This window comes from Pseudorca crassidens, chromosome 19 (assembly GCF_039906515.1).
Source record: "Pseudorca crassidens isolate mPseCra1 chromosome 19, mPseCra1.hap1, whole genome shotgun sequence".
NCBI classification, from domain to species: Eukaryota; Metazoa; Chordata; class Mammalia; order Artiodactyla; family Delphinidae; genus Pseudorca; species Pseudorca crassidens.
Window position 1 is genome coordinate 16,529,192 of NC_090314.1, and position 17,912 is coordinate 16,547,103.

At 43.6% G+C, this 17,912-nt stretch overlaps 1 protein-coding gene across 1 annotated transcript in view; it reads right to left on the minus strand.

Annotated features, from left to right (window-relative positions):
• The window catches only part of VPS53 (VPS53 subunit of GARP complex), a 125,575-nt gene that overhangs the window by 93,882 nt on the left and 13,781 nt on the right, over nucleotides 1–17,912 (minus strand). The gene's annotated exons all lie outside the window — the stretch shown is intronic.

Here is a 17,912-nt window from a genome sequence, read left to right on the forward strand (position 1 = left end):
TAAGTACCCCACTTGGAAACCAATGAAATGAAGTTAGAAAGGAATACTTACACCTAACGGTGAGCTAAATGTTTCCACTGAAATAAAAACCAACAAAGATGGATGCCACCCATTAAAAGCATTACAACCCACAGTGGTAATTGCGTGAGTCTGGGAAGCAGTATTAGGGGAGGGGAGAGGGCACTCAGCCGCACACGTGAAGAACACATGTACTGGTGAAAGAGGCAGCAGCCAAAAGAACTCCCACTTTATTTCATTGAACGCATTTATTTTGGATTTAAGAGTGGCCTGGGGACTTCCCAGACGGTCCAGTGGTTAAGACTTCGCCTTCCAATGCAGCGGATGTGGGTTCGATCCCTGGTCAGGACACTTAGATCCCACATGCCTCGCGGCCAAAAAACCGAAAACACAAAACAGAAGCAATAGTGCAACAAATTCAGTAAAGACTTTAAAAATGGTCCACATCAAAAAAATAATAAATAATAATTAAAAAAAAAAAAAAGAGTGGCCTGCCCTAACATGGCTTCCCGAACCCTTTGTAAATGTAATGACAAGGCCAGCATCGCCCTAGAGCTGTGTGTGGCCATCTGTGCCTGCAGGGGGGAAACAGCCAGCCTCCCTGAGGACACCCTGACAGAGGAAAGAGGACAGTAAAGCTGCGACGTGGGGAGAAAGTCAAAAGCCCTGACAGAGGTGTTTGAACCTCCGCCTTCAGTAGAACCCAGCAGAAGAGCTACCTCTAGACTATGAACTAACACGTTTTCTTTATGGCTGAAAAACATGCTCAAAAAGCAAACTTAAGTCTGCTTCCGCTGCAGGAAGTTCCTTCCTTGTTGGAAGGAGGGATTGTATCTCCCTGTCTTTCCCAGGTTTCCGGGAGGCCCACTTCTCCTGATGCTGGGACTCCTTCCTTCCCCTGCAGCTCCTCGCCCTGTGTGTGTCTCAGTCCCAGACAGAGCTCTCTTCTGACCTTCTTCATCTCTGGGATCTGCAGGGGTTTCACGCCTGGGGACAAGGATACCGAGCTTCTGCGTGTGACTATGTTATGGCTTCCTTTACCCGTTTGTTGCCAAGTCTGAGGTGATGCTAGTCGAATAAACAGCGGCTCACACCACCTCCTGGGACAGGCAGGGAGTGGGCGTTTGCTCTGCTGGATCGCTTCACTTATATCTACCAAGGCTGGGGAGCAAAGAAGCTTTTATACTTGTCATTTCTCTCACCTGGACAGAGGTATTTTAATCATCAGAAGGTTTGGTCTTAGAACAACAGTTGGCATTGCTATCAGAGACCAAAATCCGTAACTCGGGAAGTTTTACCTGAAGAGTAGTAACCAATCAAAAGGGGCGATGGAATGGAATTGGGCCTCACTGAGCAGCCCCTCTCAAACCCATTCCCTCCCAAGAGGGTGCCTCACTCAGCAGCTGCTTCCTCTCTGCTTCCTACCATCCTGCCTCCCTCACTCCCAGATTCAGCACCCCCAAAACAGTTGTGGTGCAGTGAGAAATCCCTCCACTTTCCAGCCAGAAGGCAGGAGTTTGAGGCCTGTCTCTGCTGTCACATACCAGCAGGGCAACCTCTCTAGGGATCAGTTTCCTCATCTGCAAAGTGGTGACGATGCCACCTACTTCAGGTGTTGTTGGGAAGACTCAATGACATAATAGGTGTTGAAAGCTACACAGATATTAGGTCTATTTCCAGGGCTTTTGACCAGCCTGGGCAAATGCATGTTTGCACCTAGGGATACATACATATATATCAAGTGGAGATATCAAGATGGACATATGAGTCTGGAGCTTGGAAGAGAGAAATTGAAATTCAGAAGTCATCAGCTTATACATGACACTTAAGTCTGTAGGACTAAAAATCACCTAGGAAGAGGGTACAGACAGAAGAGAAAAGAAGAGAAGAGAAGATGGCCCAGGGCTGAGCCCTTGGACACTCCAATGTTCAGCAGTCTAAGAGAAAAAAGGAGGGAGGAAAGATGCAAGAGAAAAACCACCAGTGACAGGAGAGAAAATCAGGGACTATGGTGTCACAGAAGCCAAACAAAAGTGTTGGAAGGAAGAGGAAAAGAGTGATTATGTCTTACATTGTTGAAAATTCACGTAAGATTAGGACAGAGGATGACCACCAAACTGGACACCAGGGAAGTCACTGATGACCTTGACAAGAGTGATTCCAGTGGAGACAGTGCGTGTGAGAGCAGGGGCCAGCAAATGATGGCCTCGGGGCCAAGCCCAGTGTGCCACCTGTTTCTGTAAACAATGACAGCTTGGATCACACAATCCCGTTCATTTAGGAATTGTCTGTGGCCACTTGCTCCACGTAACAGCAGGGATGGGTAGTTGCCAGAGACCAGATGGCATATAAAATCTAAAATACTTACTACCTGGTCCTTAATAGAAAATGCTTGCTGACTCCTGGTATAGACTATTTTTTCAAGAAGCTTTTATTGTGAGAAGACAAGAGAGTACACAAGAAGAGGAGAAATTGATTGGGGGGGTAGGGGGTGGGTAATGGGACAGTTTCGGAAGAGAAGGACTTTTTTATAATGTTCTTGAATTGTTTACTGTTTAAGTACCAGCTCTCTAACGGGGCTGTAAGTACCCTTTAGAGTGTGGCCCAAGGATATGAATGGCACTCTTAAATCCCCTATGGTTCAGGCAATTGCCCATTCTGGTGGCCAGAATGACAGGCCCAGCTGATAAGTACTGTCTCAGTATAATCACCACTAGCTCCTTCTCACTCCAAAAGTGACTCTGATGATAAATCATATGATCACCTCAACTACAGCATCTAACCAAAACTGGAGCACAGCTGGAACTCGACAAACATGTGCCAACAGATTAAAAACATCGTGGGGGGGCTTCCCTGGTGGCGCAGTGGTTGAGAGTCCGCCTGCCAATGCAGGGGACACAGGTTCGTGCCCCGGTCCGGGAAGATCCCACATGCCGCGGAGCGGCTGGGGCTGTGAGCCATGGCCGCTGAGCCTGCGCATCCGGAGCCTGTGCTCCGCGACGGGAGAGGCCACAACAGTGAGAGGCCCACATACCGCAAAAAAAAAAAAAAAAAAAAACATCGTGGGGCACTTCTCAGAAGAGTAGCAGTGCTGAGGCTACTGTTCTGGATGAGGTAGGATGACACCCATGGCTTTCCCTAACTCCAGGCACAACTGTAAGCAGTGGTTCAAAAACACGGCATCACACTTTCTGCAACTGTTACCTATTTGGCTAATGTGGAATCTAAGGCTCCTGATGCTGCCAGGGGTGAGTAAATTCTAACCCCCCGGAACCTTCTAAAACATGTTGCCTCGTGGCACGGAAAAGCACTACAGAGGCCCTTGCCGGCAACTGCGCACCTTCTGGGGCACAGCTTGCATGAAATTCTGTGATCTTGCTGGTCATGTCATGGTATAAGGATGTGCTGATGGGATTGTAGCCATCATGTTCTGGCCAAACACTCTAAGACACATGACATTCAGCTAAGAAAGGCAAAAAGGGCCAGTTCTATACTTAGATCTCAGGGCTGAAGAAGTTTCCACGATCCTTTCTCAGAGAAAGGGTTTCTATCCCTATTTTTCTCTTACTCTCCATCTGGCATCCTACCAGAGTTGTCTCTGCTCAAGGTACCACTTTTTTCTTTCAGCAAACAAGTAAGACTCACACAATCTTACATTTCACAGTCTTAAAGAAAGACAAACTGTCTGCCAGATTTTTTTTTCAGGCTGGAATACTTTCACTTGTTATAACAATGCACTGAAGTCGAGGAAATTTAATATAATTCACTTTCCAGAGTGAAAAAGGTTCTTCTGAAGCATTCATTCCGTCAGCAAGTCCATTCTCAACACACACCCTAATATTTGATATCTAATGTCTAAAAATCAATCACACAGGAAGAGGAGTGTTTTGTAATTGGAAAGATCATAAGACCTATAAAAGGTTAAGATTTTATTTTTAAGTAACACTAAAATACTTTTATACCTAGCTAATCAGAAAATGTGCTGAAAGAAAGATTCTGGCACTGTCCCTAGACACTCTTTAAAATAAAATGTGGCTACTTTTCCATTCCAGGCTGTATATGGATTAAAAACAGAACTAATCACCCAAAAATGTCTGCTTTCAACCCACCCTTACCGGAGTTTCTGAATCGAGCACTGGAGCGTGGCTGCAGCCTGCATGCGAGGGTGCTATTAGGAGGCAGTGGTCGTCCTCTTTACTAACTCAAATCCTGCAATCATGGGATGCAAGGCGACCCACCGAGCTGACCCAGAACACTCAGCAGAACCAATTATGCTTTCTCTGTATTTTTGCGCATCATTAACTGTAACCATTCTTCTTAATTTTCCTTGCTTCCTGAAGCAGACTCTGAACAGGCTACCAAAGCCACACTAGGTCATGTGCGCAGAAGATAAGCAGCATGGAACCCGGCACAGACCCCACTGCTTTCTTCTTCTTTCATCTCTTTTTTCTCCCCAGCACTGTGTCAGCCACCTGTGTAGATAGAGCGGATCCGAGCCAATGGAAATGCCTTGAGAAATTAACATCCCCTCTGGCTCTTAGACGCATCGAACTTTGCAGTTTGCTCTATGAGAGAATTATATTGCCTTTATCCTGTGAGTCCACGGGCAGCCTTTAAGAGATTTAAAACTGAGATCCCATTTGCTGCCACTACAGGAAGGAGGAAGAGGCTGCTCATTTTCAGAAGAACTAATATGGCATTCTGTTCTTTGAAAAAAAATAAGGTGCTAATATTCAAGGTTACTGGGAAGAAAACGATATTTTCCCACTTATTCTGCTATCATTTCTGTGGTCCAACTTTACATCTGTCTGCCGGTTCCCTTCCTATTATTTGGAAAAACAATGTACTGTTTTAGTAAAAAGCAGGGGTTTTTTGAACCAGCAGACTGGGATTCGAATGCCGGCCTTGCCACTTACTGTGTGATCTCTGGTAAGCCAGTTAACCTCTAGGAGGCGCAGACTCATCATTTCTAGAACAGGGACAATAGTCCCAACCCAGAGACTTGTTAGGAAAACAGGGCTTAGCAGTAAACACCTTGGGTACTGTTTACTCAGTACTGCCTTCCTCCTGGGAGTCTTCCTCTCACTGTGTTCTGAGTCGCTGTCCCAGAGGCAGTCCAGGCCTAAGCTGGGCCACCTGGAGCTTTTCTGTGATTTTCCAGAACGAATTGGGAAACAAAGTTTCTCTCTCTCTGGTGGTGGCATCCCCACGATGTGAAATTAGGTTAGATAGTAGCTGGTCTCCAGGTAGAGACAATGAAGCCGACTCCCAGAGAGAGACACAGACAGGAAGATCCAGAGCTGTATTCCAGGGCCACCTTCCGCTGTTTGAAAAGCCCAGCTGAGAAACTACTCTTTCACAGAGTGACTGTTCAAAACAAGACACAAGAGGCTTCCAAATAATCCCCCTTTTGCCTAAGCCAGTTTGAGCTGGGGTTTTGTCTTCTGCAGTCGAGAGAATCCTGACGGAGGATGCAGCTCATAGAAGGGGTTTACTAAATGGTAATTATTAATATTATTCCCAGATCTCCCAGATAGAGTGTGACATTTCAGATGAGACTGTCCCTCTAAGAACCAAAGGTTGTCGATCCGTATTTTAGAGCTTTGCAAATAGGCTGGTTAAGTTCAACATCGGCAGGCACACACACAAGAGTGGCTCATGGATCGGAGGATGGTCTCCTTGAACCATGTCGTAAATGAGCCATTCTCCGGGGGAAAAAAAAGTTTCAATCTTTTGTTCGCCCCGTCAACAAAAAGTGAGCGCCTACTATATGCACTAAGCTAGATACGGAGAGAAAAAGATCGCAGATGGGGACACATCTTTAAAGAGCTTGTGAGGGATACGTAAGAAACAAATAACTAGAAGATGAGAACAATAGAAAGAAGTATGAATGCCAGGATCATTTGGAAAGCAAAGGACTCCGCAAAAATGTTGCTGAGGGCGACCACATCTGATGAGCCCTGAACAAAGTGCCCTGTGACATCCACTAAAGGCAGACACCTACGGGTAAGTAGCCTCTATTTATGGAATGTTCCTTCTTTTGACACTACTGGCTAGCCTGGTACCACTGAGAGCTGTTGCTATGGAAACAAGGCATCCCCAGCTGGAGCAGAGGTGCTTTAAGAACTCTCAGCAATAAAAACAACGCAGCCCATTCCCCACAATGGTGCTAAACAGGAGCAGAGGCTCCAGGGATCTCACCGCCATGGACGGCTGCATGTGCACAGCACCACGCTTCTCTGTGTCCTTGAACACACTAGGTACCTTCCAGGCCTGGCAGCCCTGGTCAAATGCCAGACGGGCACCCATCAGAGGCAAAGCATTGGTGCTAACGTTAATTCCTCCTTAGCCCATTCAGAAACCTTGAGTATAAAGGGGCTTTATTTAAAGCACAGATTTCTTTCCAAGTTTGTGAACCAAAAGAATATAAAGGGCAAAAGGAGTAATTTTCACCTTATTTGTTAAAATGCTCTGTTCCACCTGTTACTTTAATTTACGATGTCTGCAAACCACATCCACTGAAAATGTGAACCAAAGAGTTCATTTTTATTGTTTTTAGGAAACAAGCCAGAAATTAAAATTGTAAGACAGGGCTGGGACATAAATTCAGCAGTACCCTAACAAGACTAAACATTTAGATTTTAAAGTTCTGCTTATTCCTGTTATCACCTGTAACTTAAAATCTGTTCCTCCTGAAATAGCGGGGAGGGGGGAATGCACTCATGCACAGCCTCCTTTGATGAAATGCAACCCCTGAGGATGAGCGCATTTAAAGCAACAACTCCAAATGGAGTTGGAGAAGGAAAAATTCAAGCAAGAGTCTCAGTTGCTTTGCTGAATAGAAGGTACAGAAATGCAATACTGTAGAAGATGGGGGCACATTTAAAGGAACACTCTGCCTGAGTTTAACAAAGGACTATCTCCCGCAAATAGCTAGGACTTCCCAGCTGCCAAGCGAAATTCAAATCCCCCACTGCAGTCACTCAGTAACTCTCATCTGTGTTACGGGTTTTCATTCAGGGCTTCATTTGGGGTTGACTTCTGGATGCTCCTTCAGCTGCTTTGCAGAGACACCTTCTGTGCTAAAGCCCTTCAGGCTATGGCCCGCCTTGGGGTTTCATCTGGATGACTTTCTCTTCCTGTTTCACTTCCCTTCAGGATCGGGTCCCATGTGTTCAGGACCACAGGTGCTCAGTTCTCTCCTTCCCTCCTGGAGTTCCTCTCTTCATGCTGAGAGGGGCCCAGCTGGTTAAGGAGGCCACAGTCACTGTCACTGTTTGGATTCCCTTGTGAACCAGTTAACTTTCCAGGTTCTGCAGTGGAAAAAAGTGGCTCCCAAATCTGCTTTTAAAGTTTGTCCCTGTTTCAAAAGAGAATTTGGTATACACAGGTAAGGCCAGACCAGAAAATCTGGACCTGTGATTAGCTCACCCAGTGTAATTTGGGGCAAGTCACAGAACCTGTGTGAGCCTGTTCCTACATCTGTAAAATTGGGAGAATAACATCTATGTGGCCTAATTCACATCTCTGTGAGGATTAAGTAATCGATGCAACAATGTTTTGCAGAACGTAAGATAAACATGTTTATTTGCTTTTTTGGTTTTGTTTTGTTTTTGGGGGTTTTTTTTTTGGCTGCACCTCACGGCTCATGGGATCTTAGTTCCCTGACCAGGAATCAAACAGGGACCCTGGCAGTGAAAGTGCTGAGTGCTAACCACTGGACCACCAGGGCATTCCCCAAGATAAACATATTTATATTGTAATAAAACATAAGCACTATATATTAAGACAAACAAATCAAAACGTATCTTCTGCCTAAGCAACTCAGAATGTGTCTCTGCTTATAGTGAATCAATCAAGAATGGCACATTCGCCTCCCAGCAGTACCTTCTTCATTCTAGAGATCTGGGTAGTTACAGGGCTGCCAAGTGTATTGGAACTGGACCACAAGATGCTAATCCAAAAACCAAAATCTCCAAATATCAGAATCTCCAAGTATTCGATGAAAAAAAAAAAAGTATAGCACTTGGCTTCGCATAAATGGTATTATATGAATAATAGTTGGCTCTCTGTCCCTACTGTTCTCACGTGACTGAGAACAAGAAGAGTTCAGAAGTATGACAAGAAGACAAGGGTGAGTAACTAGGTCGGAGATGGGGTAAAGACCCCTCAATTCACCTCTTCTGTTTTATAGAAGATGGTATTTGGACCATCAGATTTACCTATCTTTAAGTATATCTGTAGAAGAAACATCCCCCTTCTGGTTGGGGGCCATTATGAGAGTGACACTCATGTAGTTTGCCCAACATGCAAATTCTAGGTGTCACATGCAATGCCTAGAGGTGAACACAGCATCTGCTCAGAGGGTCCACAATGTACCATGGAAACAAAAATCAGAAATCCTGGCATGTGATCCAATGCTATCTGAATGACCGTAAGTGTCTTGTATATTTTAGAGCTTCGATTTAGACAACTATGGAACACCAAACCAAAACAGACTAAAAAGGCATTATCTCTGGTTTGGCAAAACTAGTCTCCTTCCAGAGGAGACCTTAGAGTCCAAATTAGAGTGAAGGACATTTTACAGCTATGTTACAGACTCCTGAAAATAGGGATTTATGAATGGAAATGTTGACAGAGCCACCACAGAACTGAATTCATGCTGCTCTAAATTCTGTATTTCCATGGATGAGAGAAGGGAGAGAAAAAAGGAGGCCAAGTTCTTACATGAAGTAACATAGTTTCAAATTCCCATCCATTGTTCAAACACACCTGGATGACTTCCCCTGTCAAGGATCTAAAACCCAGAAAGCTTCACCTTGTCAGCAGCAATACTGCAATTTTTCTCACGGGCAAACTCAAACTAAGGGTGGAATTTTCCTTCCATCACTAACAACCAGCAGTCAAAAGCAAGAGTAACCTGGGTAACAGCCAGAGCAGCTTCAGTCGTGATGAATAGCATTTTCCTCTTTAGATGCAGAGACTGTAGTTTAAACTTGTGACTGCCCTTAACATGGGAACAAGCAGATGGCAAAAGTTATGCTTGACCTTCTTTGTTGGCTCCTGTAGAGTGCCAATGTACATGGAGATGGCTCAGAAGAATAATACACTTCAGCGTTCCTCCTTGGCAATACTATTTTCCTAAAACCATTTTCAATAATCATGTTGCACACAAGTGGGACTTGATGTGTTTCTAAGGTCAGGAAGGAAATAGTCCAAATGCTGGACATGCTAACTAAAAGAAATCATCATGGTAGTTTTCTTTTTCAGAGAAGGCAGCAGTATTATTATTAGGTACTGAACACAAAACTTAAGCCTGTAACTAATCTGAAACACATCGTCTGTATGGATTAAATGAAGACAAAACAGGCTTGTCTAGAGGAAGAATATATTAAAGTTCAGAACAATATGGAAGAAAGTCTCCATTTCCATTTAATGTGAAGGAGCTTAAATATTGAAATGATTAAAAATTACCATATGATCCAGCCATTCCACACCCTAGGTATATACTGAAAGGAACTGAAAGCAGGGACTCAGATATTTGTATGTCAGTGTTCATTATGGCATTGCTCACATCCATGAACACATGAATGGATAAACAAAATGTGGTATACACACGCAATGGAGTATTACTCAGTTGTGAAAAAGGAATGAAGTTTTTGAACAGGAATGAAAACCCCAGATACACATACCAGGACAATACACTGTGACTCAGCAGGTATTTAAGGTGGGTTAAATATTAAAAACAAAACAAAACTAAGCTAATCATCAAATGGAAAAACCATATGCTCCTATCAGAAGAAGATGGAAAGGCATATGATAAAATTCAACATCTCTTTTCTGGCAAACAGGCTTAGTGAACCAAGGTCATGAGGATAAGTCCTTAATAGAGAATTTGGAAACGAGAGACCTTCACACTTGGTGTCAGCTCTAGAGGAGAAGGGTCTTGGCTCTGTTCATTGCATTATCGCCAGTGCCTAGAAGAGAGCCCAGCATGGAGAAAGCACTGACTTTCTGTAGGAGTGAATGAACAAATACACTAATTAGAGTCACTAAAATCAAGAACAAACTGCCTGCCATTCCTACGTATTGAACACTGAAATATTATTCAGAAAGAGTATTTCTAAAAATTTTTATCTCAGGATCCCTTGATACTTTTGGAAATTACTGAGGGCCCCAAAGAGATTTTATGTGGGTTATAGCTATACCATACTGGAAATTAAAACTGAGAAGTTAAAAAAAATTTATCTATTAATCCATTTAAAAATAACAATAATAAACCCATTACATGTTAACACAAATAACATGTTTTTATGAAAAATAACTCTATTTCCTCCAAACAAATTTCTTGAGAGAGCGGCATCGTCTCTGTGACTTTGCAAATATCTTTAGTGTCTGCTTTAATAGATGCCACCTGGACTCTCATATATGCTTCTGTATTGAATCTGTTGTGATAAGTTGTTTTAGTTGAAAAACATGATGAAAATCTGGCTTCACACAGATTTGCAGTTAGAAAAGAAAGAAATATTTTAATATCCTTTTCAGGTACTTACTGATAATCCTTTTTGAAACTACATCAAAACTTGGAAAGTGGTAGATTCTTTTTAAAATTTTTTAATCAAACTATAGTTGGTTTACAATATTACATTAGTTTCAAATGTGTAACATAGTGATTCAGAAATTTTATAGATTATACTCCATAAAATTTATAATATTAGTTTCAAGTGTATAACATAGTGATTCAGAAATTTTATAGATTATATTCCACTAAAAGTTATTATAAAATATTGGCTACATTCCCTGTGCTGTACACTATATCCTTGTAGCTTATTTTACACATAGTAGTTTGTACCTCTTAATTCCTTACCCTTATTTTGCTCCTTCCCTTTCCCGCTCCCCACTGGTAGCCACTCTGTGAGTCTGTTTCTGTTTCCTTATATTCAATCATTTTTTAGATTCCACATATAAGTAATAACACACAGTATTTGTATTTCTCTGACTTATTTCACTAAGTATAATATCCTCCAGGTCCATCTATGTTGTTGCAAACGGCAATTTTTCGTTCTTTTTTCAGGACTAATATTCCATTCCATATATATATATATATATCACATCTTCTTTATCCATTCATCTGTCAATGGATACCTTATGTTGCTTCCATATCTTGGCTATTGTAAATAATGCAGCTATGAACGTTGGGGTGCACGTATCTTTTCGAATTAGTGTTTTAATTTTCTTCGGATATATACCCAGGAGTGGAATTGCTGGATCATACGATAGTTCTACTTGAAGTTTTTTGAGGAAGAGTGCTAGATTCTTAAAGATTGGTTGCAATGTGGAATCTGAAATCTTATTACTGAACTTCTGATACTATGTTACATGAAAATCCACTGGTCAGTTGTGCTTTTGCCCAAGATGCAGAAAGCTCGAGTGTTGCTCTAACATTAACAATGAGAAAAAAAATAAACAGCAAAATCACAACATTTCTTGAACCCATCAGAGAGCCGAAGGCAACCAGGTCTCCTGAAATCCAAGAAATGGGGACACCCAAGAACTGTTTCATATGTGGCAGAGCCTAAGAGGAAGATGCAGATGCTATCCCAGCGGACAGGAAGGAATCAACTATGGTTTTTAACAAATTGCTAAGGGCCAAGTTGGGGCTAGTGCAACAGCGTGGAACCTCTGGGAACTGCATAGTCAGCAGTTTGCACCCCTCTCAGGCTCGTTTCCAAGACCTGCACCGGGTGCTCGTGAGAAAACCTGCAGGCAGAGGGGGAGACCAGAAAGAGCCTCCCTTTGGGGTGCAGATGTGCAGGAAATTAACGGGCACTGTAGGAAAGGCTAGAAGCCTTGATAACCTTCACCCTTGCCTGAACCCACCTCTCTAAAGCCTTAAAACTCTAAGTGAGAGGCAGCCTGGCAAATGTCCGAGGTAAGTCTTAAGGACAGAACAAGAGAACAGAGCCTTTCACCACCTCTGATGCAACAATTCTGGGCCTCGGGTAAGCTGTGCTGCGACTTCCATTCACAAAGAACAGCACACCAGGGGACAGTAAGGAGGCTTTCAGAGCAAGGAAACCTACAGGTGCTTCAAAGCAGGGCGGTAGGGATGGAAAGGAGTGGAGCTGATGGAAAAGCCACCGGAACTTGAGAAATGCCTGGATGCACAGAATTAGGAACATGGATAGTCCAATGGTTACCTCATAACCAGCAGCAGCAGTATTACGGCCATTTGCTAAACAGGACTGAGCCTGATGTTGTGCTTGGTGTTTTTAATTAGTTAACTCGAATCCCCACCGCCCTGAAGTAGGTATTATCATCTCCATGTCCCAGATGAAGAAACTGAGGTTCGGAGAAGTAATCTGTCCAAGGTCACACAGATAGAGAGAGTGGCAGGAGCCAAACTTTAAATCCAAGGCTCAGGTTTTTTCATTTGACCAGGCTGCCATCTAATGTCACATTAGGGACAGTGTCCAATTCCCCCAATCCTTAGAGAATCCAAATGCAATGCTCAGTCCTGTACAGAGAGGAGAGAGAAGATAGCTGTCTGGATTCCCTACAGATTGTCTAAAAATGAGAAACCTTAGAGGACAAGTGGCAGGAGGTTCTAATATGCAGCAGACATGTCCTTCTGCCTAAAAGCACTATACAGGCTCACGGGCAGTAAAAAAGATGAAGTACAGTGATACGACCGCACCTAGCCCCTGTAGTGCTCGATACTGGACATGCTATGAGTCCTTGCCTCAACTACAGCCAACAGCGCACTAGAAGCATGGGAAACTGAACACTCACTTGGATGCAACTTATCAAATAAAAGCAAGCCAGCCCTGACCTCTGCACCCGATGGAAGAAATCCTGGTTGGGGAATGGCGGAGAGTCCCAGTCAAAACCAGGGGCGCTGGCCCCTGCAAAAGACTCAACTACACCCTGACTTCAGCACTGCCCCACTGAATCACAAGGCGTGCTGCACTCCCAGGCCATTCTCACACCTTAGCGATTGCTGAAGTTCATTCAGTGTTGTCTGCAGTCTGAAAAATATAATTCAAAAAAAATCTAAAAGAAACCAAAAAATGCCTAACCATTCTCGGTCACAAATGGAAAAATTTGAGCCTACATTTTAAAAAGCTCACTTGCTTCAGATTTAGTATGTTTCAGTAGAAGGAAGCAAGTGACAGTTGTCTTTTTTTTCCCTCCCCAAACTATTTATGGTCCCTCTACTAGTTTAAAGTATTTTTTAAATTAAATTAATTTATTTAGTTGTGCCAGGTCTTAGTTGTGGCAGGCGGGCTCCTTAGTTGCAGCAGGTGGGCTCCATAGTTGTGGCTCGCCGGCTCCTTGGTTGTGGCATGCGAACTCTTAGTGGTGGCATGCATGTGGGATCTAGTTCCCTGACCAGGGATCGAACCTGGGCCCCTGCACTGGGAGCGCAAGGTCTTTACCACTGCGCTACCAGGGAAATCCTGGTCCCTTTACTACTAAGTGCCCTTTATTTTCTGCCATCGATGGGCTTCATTTTCCTCCCAAAGAAAAGATGAGAGAAAGGATATATTTGAAATGATGGAGGGGAAGATTCAAGCCATCTTGCAAGAGAGCTGACAATTACAAAGTGATAATGCCACATGACGAAGATCGGTGCTGTACTGTGAAGTCCGTCTACCTAGTTCAGAGTCTTGGAGAGCACAATTATTTTTGCTCTAAGGCCTGACTCAGATGATATACTAATTTTGAGGGTGAAAAGCAAAGAACACTTTCTCCTTGGAAGGCAATATGCTTTGCTGATTTAGTTAATAAATCTTTACGATATCTCTACGTAAAAGAGAAGAAGGCAAGTATGATTAGCCTCCTTTGCTGAGGAAAACGAAGAACATGAAAAATTAAGAAACACAGCCTTGGACGGATACCGAAGACCGGAAAAACAACCCTTTGTCCCCTGGGCCTGGCACTTTGACTAAAATGAGGATAAGAAGAGAAAAATGAGAAGTCTCTAATAGCATGCCACGTGACTCTGAACCCATCCTGGTCAACCTTTTCATATGCAACTTGAATGAAGACATAGAAGGCCCATCTGGCAAATCCGCTCATGATAAATGGGAAGGTCATCAAGATTCCAGAAGGTCTCAACAGGCTGGAACAATCAGGCAGAACTGGCAAGATGAAACCAAGAGTGAGACACATAAAGTCCAGCACTTAATTTCAAAGAATCCCTTAAAAAAACAGAAGAGGGGAGAGTTTAAAAGCAGTTCGTATGAAAAAAATATTGCCGATATTGCAAACTGTTGGCCCACAGATGTGTTTTGTTTGGCCTTTGAAGTATTTGTGAAAAACGTTAAACCAACATTTAAAAATTGGGGAGAGTCACGTAAAAATCCAAATTTCCGGCTTCTCTTGAAAAACTGATAGATCTGGCAAACTCCATGTCTGTGCTTAGACATGACAACAGTGGGTGAGGAATGAGCTGTGGCTCTCTCCTTTAGACAGGGCATCCACTCCCACAATGGGTGCCCGCAGATGCGTCCTGACCTGCCAGAGCCAATTTAGGTAACTTTCTTAGCTCTGTGGGCATCTGTTTGCAACTCTTGACCTGGAAGTTTCAGATACCTGACAGCTCAGCAGAGGCCCACCGTGTGATACACCTGCCAAAAATGTCACCCAATCCATGGTAATGGAAGAACTGTGTCACAGACTCCTTAGAAAATCTAGAAAAATCAGTGAGTCTTCTCTCCAGACATATGTCTATCCATATAAAAATTTACAATTAATTTCTGGGAGTTGAAAGACCCCCCTGAACTCCCAGTTCCCAAGTTAACAAGCCCACTCTAGAACAAGGAGGTAAACTGTCCCACTGTATGTTCACACAGTATGTCTACCCATGGCCAGGAGGGATGCTGACAAACTTCAAGGCAACCAGGATGATAAAGGGTCTAGAAATCATATCATAGAGCTGAAGAAACTAAGAGTGGTTAGTCTAGGAAAAGGAATGCTCGGAAAGGAACATAATATCCATTTTTAATTTTAGAAGCTATAATAAGGGACAGGGATTAGGTCTACACCTGTCCAGCTGTCAGAACTAAGACCAGTGAGAAGTTACAGTGAGGTCTATTTTCTTTTTTTTTTTTTTTTTTTTTTTTTTGGTGGCGCGCGGGCCTCTCACTGTTGTGGCCTCTCACTGTTGTGGCCTCTCCCGTTGCAGAGCGCAGGCTCCGGACGCGCAGGCTCAGTGGCCATGGCTCACGGGCCCAGCCACTCCGCGGCATGTGGGATCTTCCCGGACCGGGGCACGAACCCATGTCCCCTGCATCGGCAGGCAGACTCTCAACCACTGGGCCACCAGGGAAGCCCCAGTGAGGTCTATTTTACTATTTCAATTCGGTGTAAGAAAAAGAACTTTCTTACAATTAAAGCTGTACAGGGGGCTTCCCTGGTGGCACAGTGGTTAAGAATGTGCCTGCCAATGCAGGCGACACGGCTTCGAGCCCCGGTCCGGGAAGATCCCACATGCTGTGGAGCAACTAAGCCCATGCGCCACAACTACTGAGCACTTGTGCCACAACTACTGAAGCCTGCGTGCCTAGAGCCCATGCTCTGCAACAAGAGAAGCCACCACAATGAGAAGCACGTGCACTGCAACGAAGAGTAGCCTCCGCTCGCTGCAACTAGAAAGCCCGTACGCAGCAACAAAGACCCAATCAGCCAAAATAAATAAATAAATAAATAAAATAAATTTATTAGAAAAATAAAAATAAAGCTGTACAAAACTGGAACAGACAGTCCTGTGGAACAACAGAGTAGTGAGCTCCCCATCCCTGCAAGAATCCAAGCAGAAACAGAAAAATGAAACGTCAGAGATGTGATAGAAAGGATTCCTGAACCGGGTGGGAGGTGGTTCTACAATTATCTAATGCTTCTTCCAAATCAAAGTTTTAGTGAGCAGAACTGAAGATGGCAATAATAATTTTCTTCCTCTCCCAAACCTTAGTCTTGCTGTGATGCAATAGTTAAATTATAGCCAAGCTCCACACGAGACACTGAAGGAAACCCAGAAGGAAGCCCCATGACTGATCCTCTCTTGGTGATTCTCAGTGAGCTGACTAGGAATTGATAAAGGTATGGCCACTCTTGAAATTTCACATGCTAACTTTTTCTTCTTCTAACCCACTCCTCTATTTGCCTTTCTTTCTACCTCTGTTCAAGCTGTCCATTTTAATTCTTGGGAAGCTGTGTAAGTTTCAAAGCATATCAGCTCATGTACTTACTGAACTGACTCATCTCATCCACAAAGTTTCAAACATGTGGGCATTTAATTAAAGCTTTTGCCTGAAGATTTCAACAGATAAAAATGGGGAGAGGGCTTCCCTGGTGGCACAGTGGTTGAGAGTCCGCCTGCCGATGCAGGGGACATGGGTTCGTGCCCCGATCCGGGAAGATCCCACATGCCGCGGAGCGGCTGGGCCCGTGAGCCATGGCCGCTGAGCCTGCGCGTCCGGAGCCTGTGCTCCGCAACGGGAGAGGCCACAACGGTGAGAGGCCCACGTACCGCAAAAAAAGAAAAAAAAAATGGGGAGAATTCTGTGCTGGATTAATTTTGTACAAGCACCACATTCTGGTTAGAAAAGGTCACGGACTAGACCACTTCAAGTCTGCCCCCATAGGGGGTGGTCGACATCGAAGGCTCTCCAAAACGTGCAGCAGAGTGCTAACCAGGCAGCGGGTGTTTCAGAAATTTCGAGAAACTAAAGCAACTGACTCACTGTGTCTTCAATTTCTAAATCACTCCCTCTCCACAAATAATTTTTGAGTCAGAAACACTGCTTTCCAAAAAGAACTTTTCTGCTAAAGACGTCTTTTAAGACACCACAAATGCGAAGTCAACACTTTCCCCTATTTACACGGATTACAAAGCATATCTGTTCAAGACGCACACAATCAAGATGAAATGTATAAAAGGAAAACTTCCTTTTGCCCATATTACTGCTCTCCCCTTCTGAGTTGTTCCCCAGAAGCTTCGGAAACAAGTTCTGAAAGCAAACCTTTCCTCCATTCCAGGGAAGAGGGGAAACTGGGGCCTCTTGACCTAAAAACTCAATATTTTGGAACATCCATAATTCTCCCGAGTCCATGTCAGTCAAATGGAGTCTCTCTTTAGCAAACCACTGGCCAGCTGGGGCTGGACAGCAAGGCTCTCACCCCTAGGAGATGACAAGGACAGGACTCAAAAGCTCCCTGGAAAAAAAAAAAAGTCTCTCCTTCAGCTTGCATTACAAGCTGTTGGAAAACACAGATGGAGGAGATGACAGGAAAAGCAATTACTTCTTCTGGGCTTCCTTTCTGTCTGGATGCTAAGGAGACGGATACCAAATTCCATCACAGATTGAAATGCTATCTAAACATTCTTGAAATGTGGTCTTGCTCTCTGAAATATGGCCTGCCTTTGCTGCAGCAACCTGTAACCTATTAACATGTGAAGGTGGGGAGGGCCGACTTTCCTCCAGGCTAATTCTGGGCCTGCCTCTCCAATAACGCTCGTTTGTGACCACAGGTTAAAACATAAATAACTAAAAGATATATATATCTACACAGCATGACCCAACAGAAAGTGCTGATGAACCATTCACTTTATTTTCACATTCTTGGAATTGTAAATACCTGAAACTCTCTGAAGTATTTCAAGGTTTCTAGTGAGCCTTTCTAAATATAGGTGGAAACACACTAAACAGTAGTGTTATTATTTCAAATAGTAGTAAGCTGGGACTAGTCATAAACAAATCAAGCTTTAAACATCTTTAAAAGAACACACACACTGGTCAAAATGATGTTTTATGGGAGAGGGCTTTTGTTTACTTACAAATAATAAATACTCTCCCATAGACCTAATATTCAATACAGTTGAATAAAAT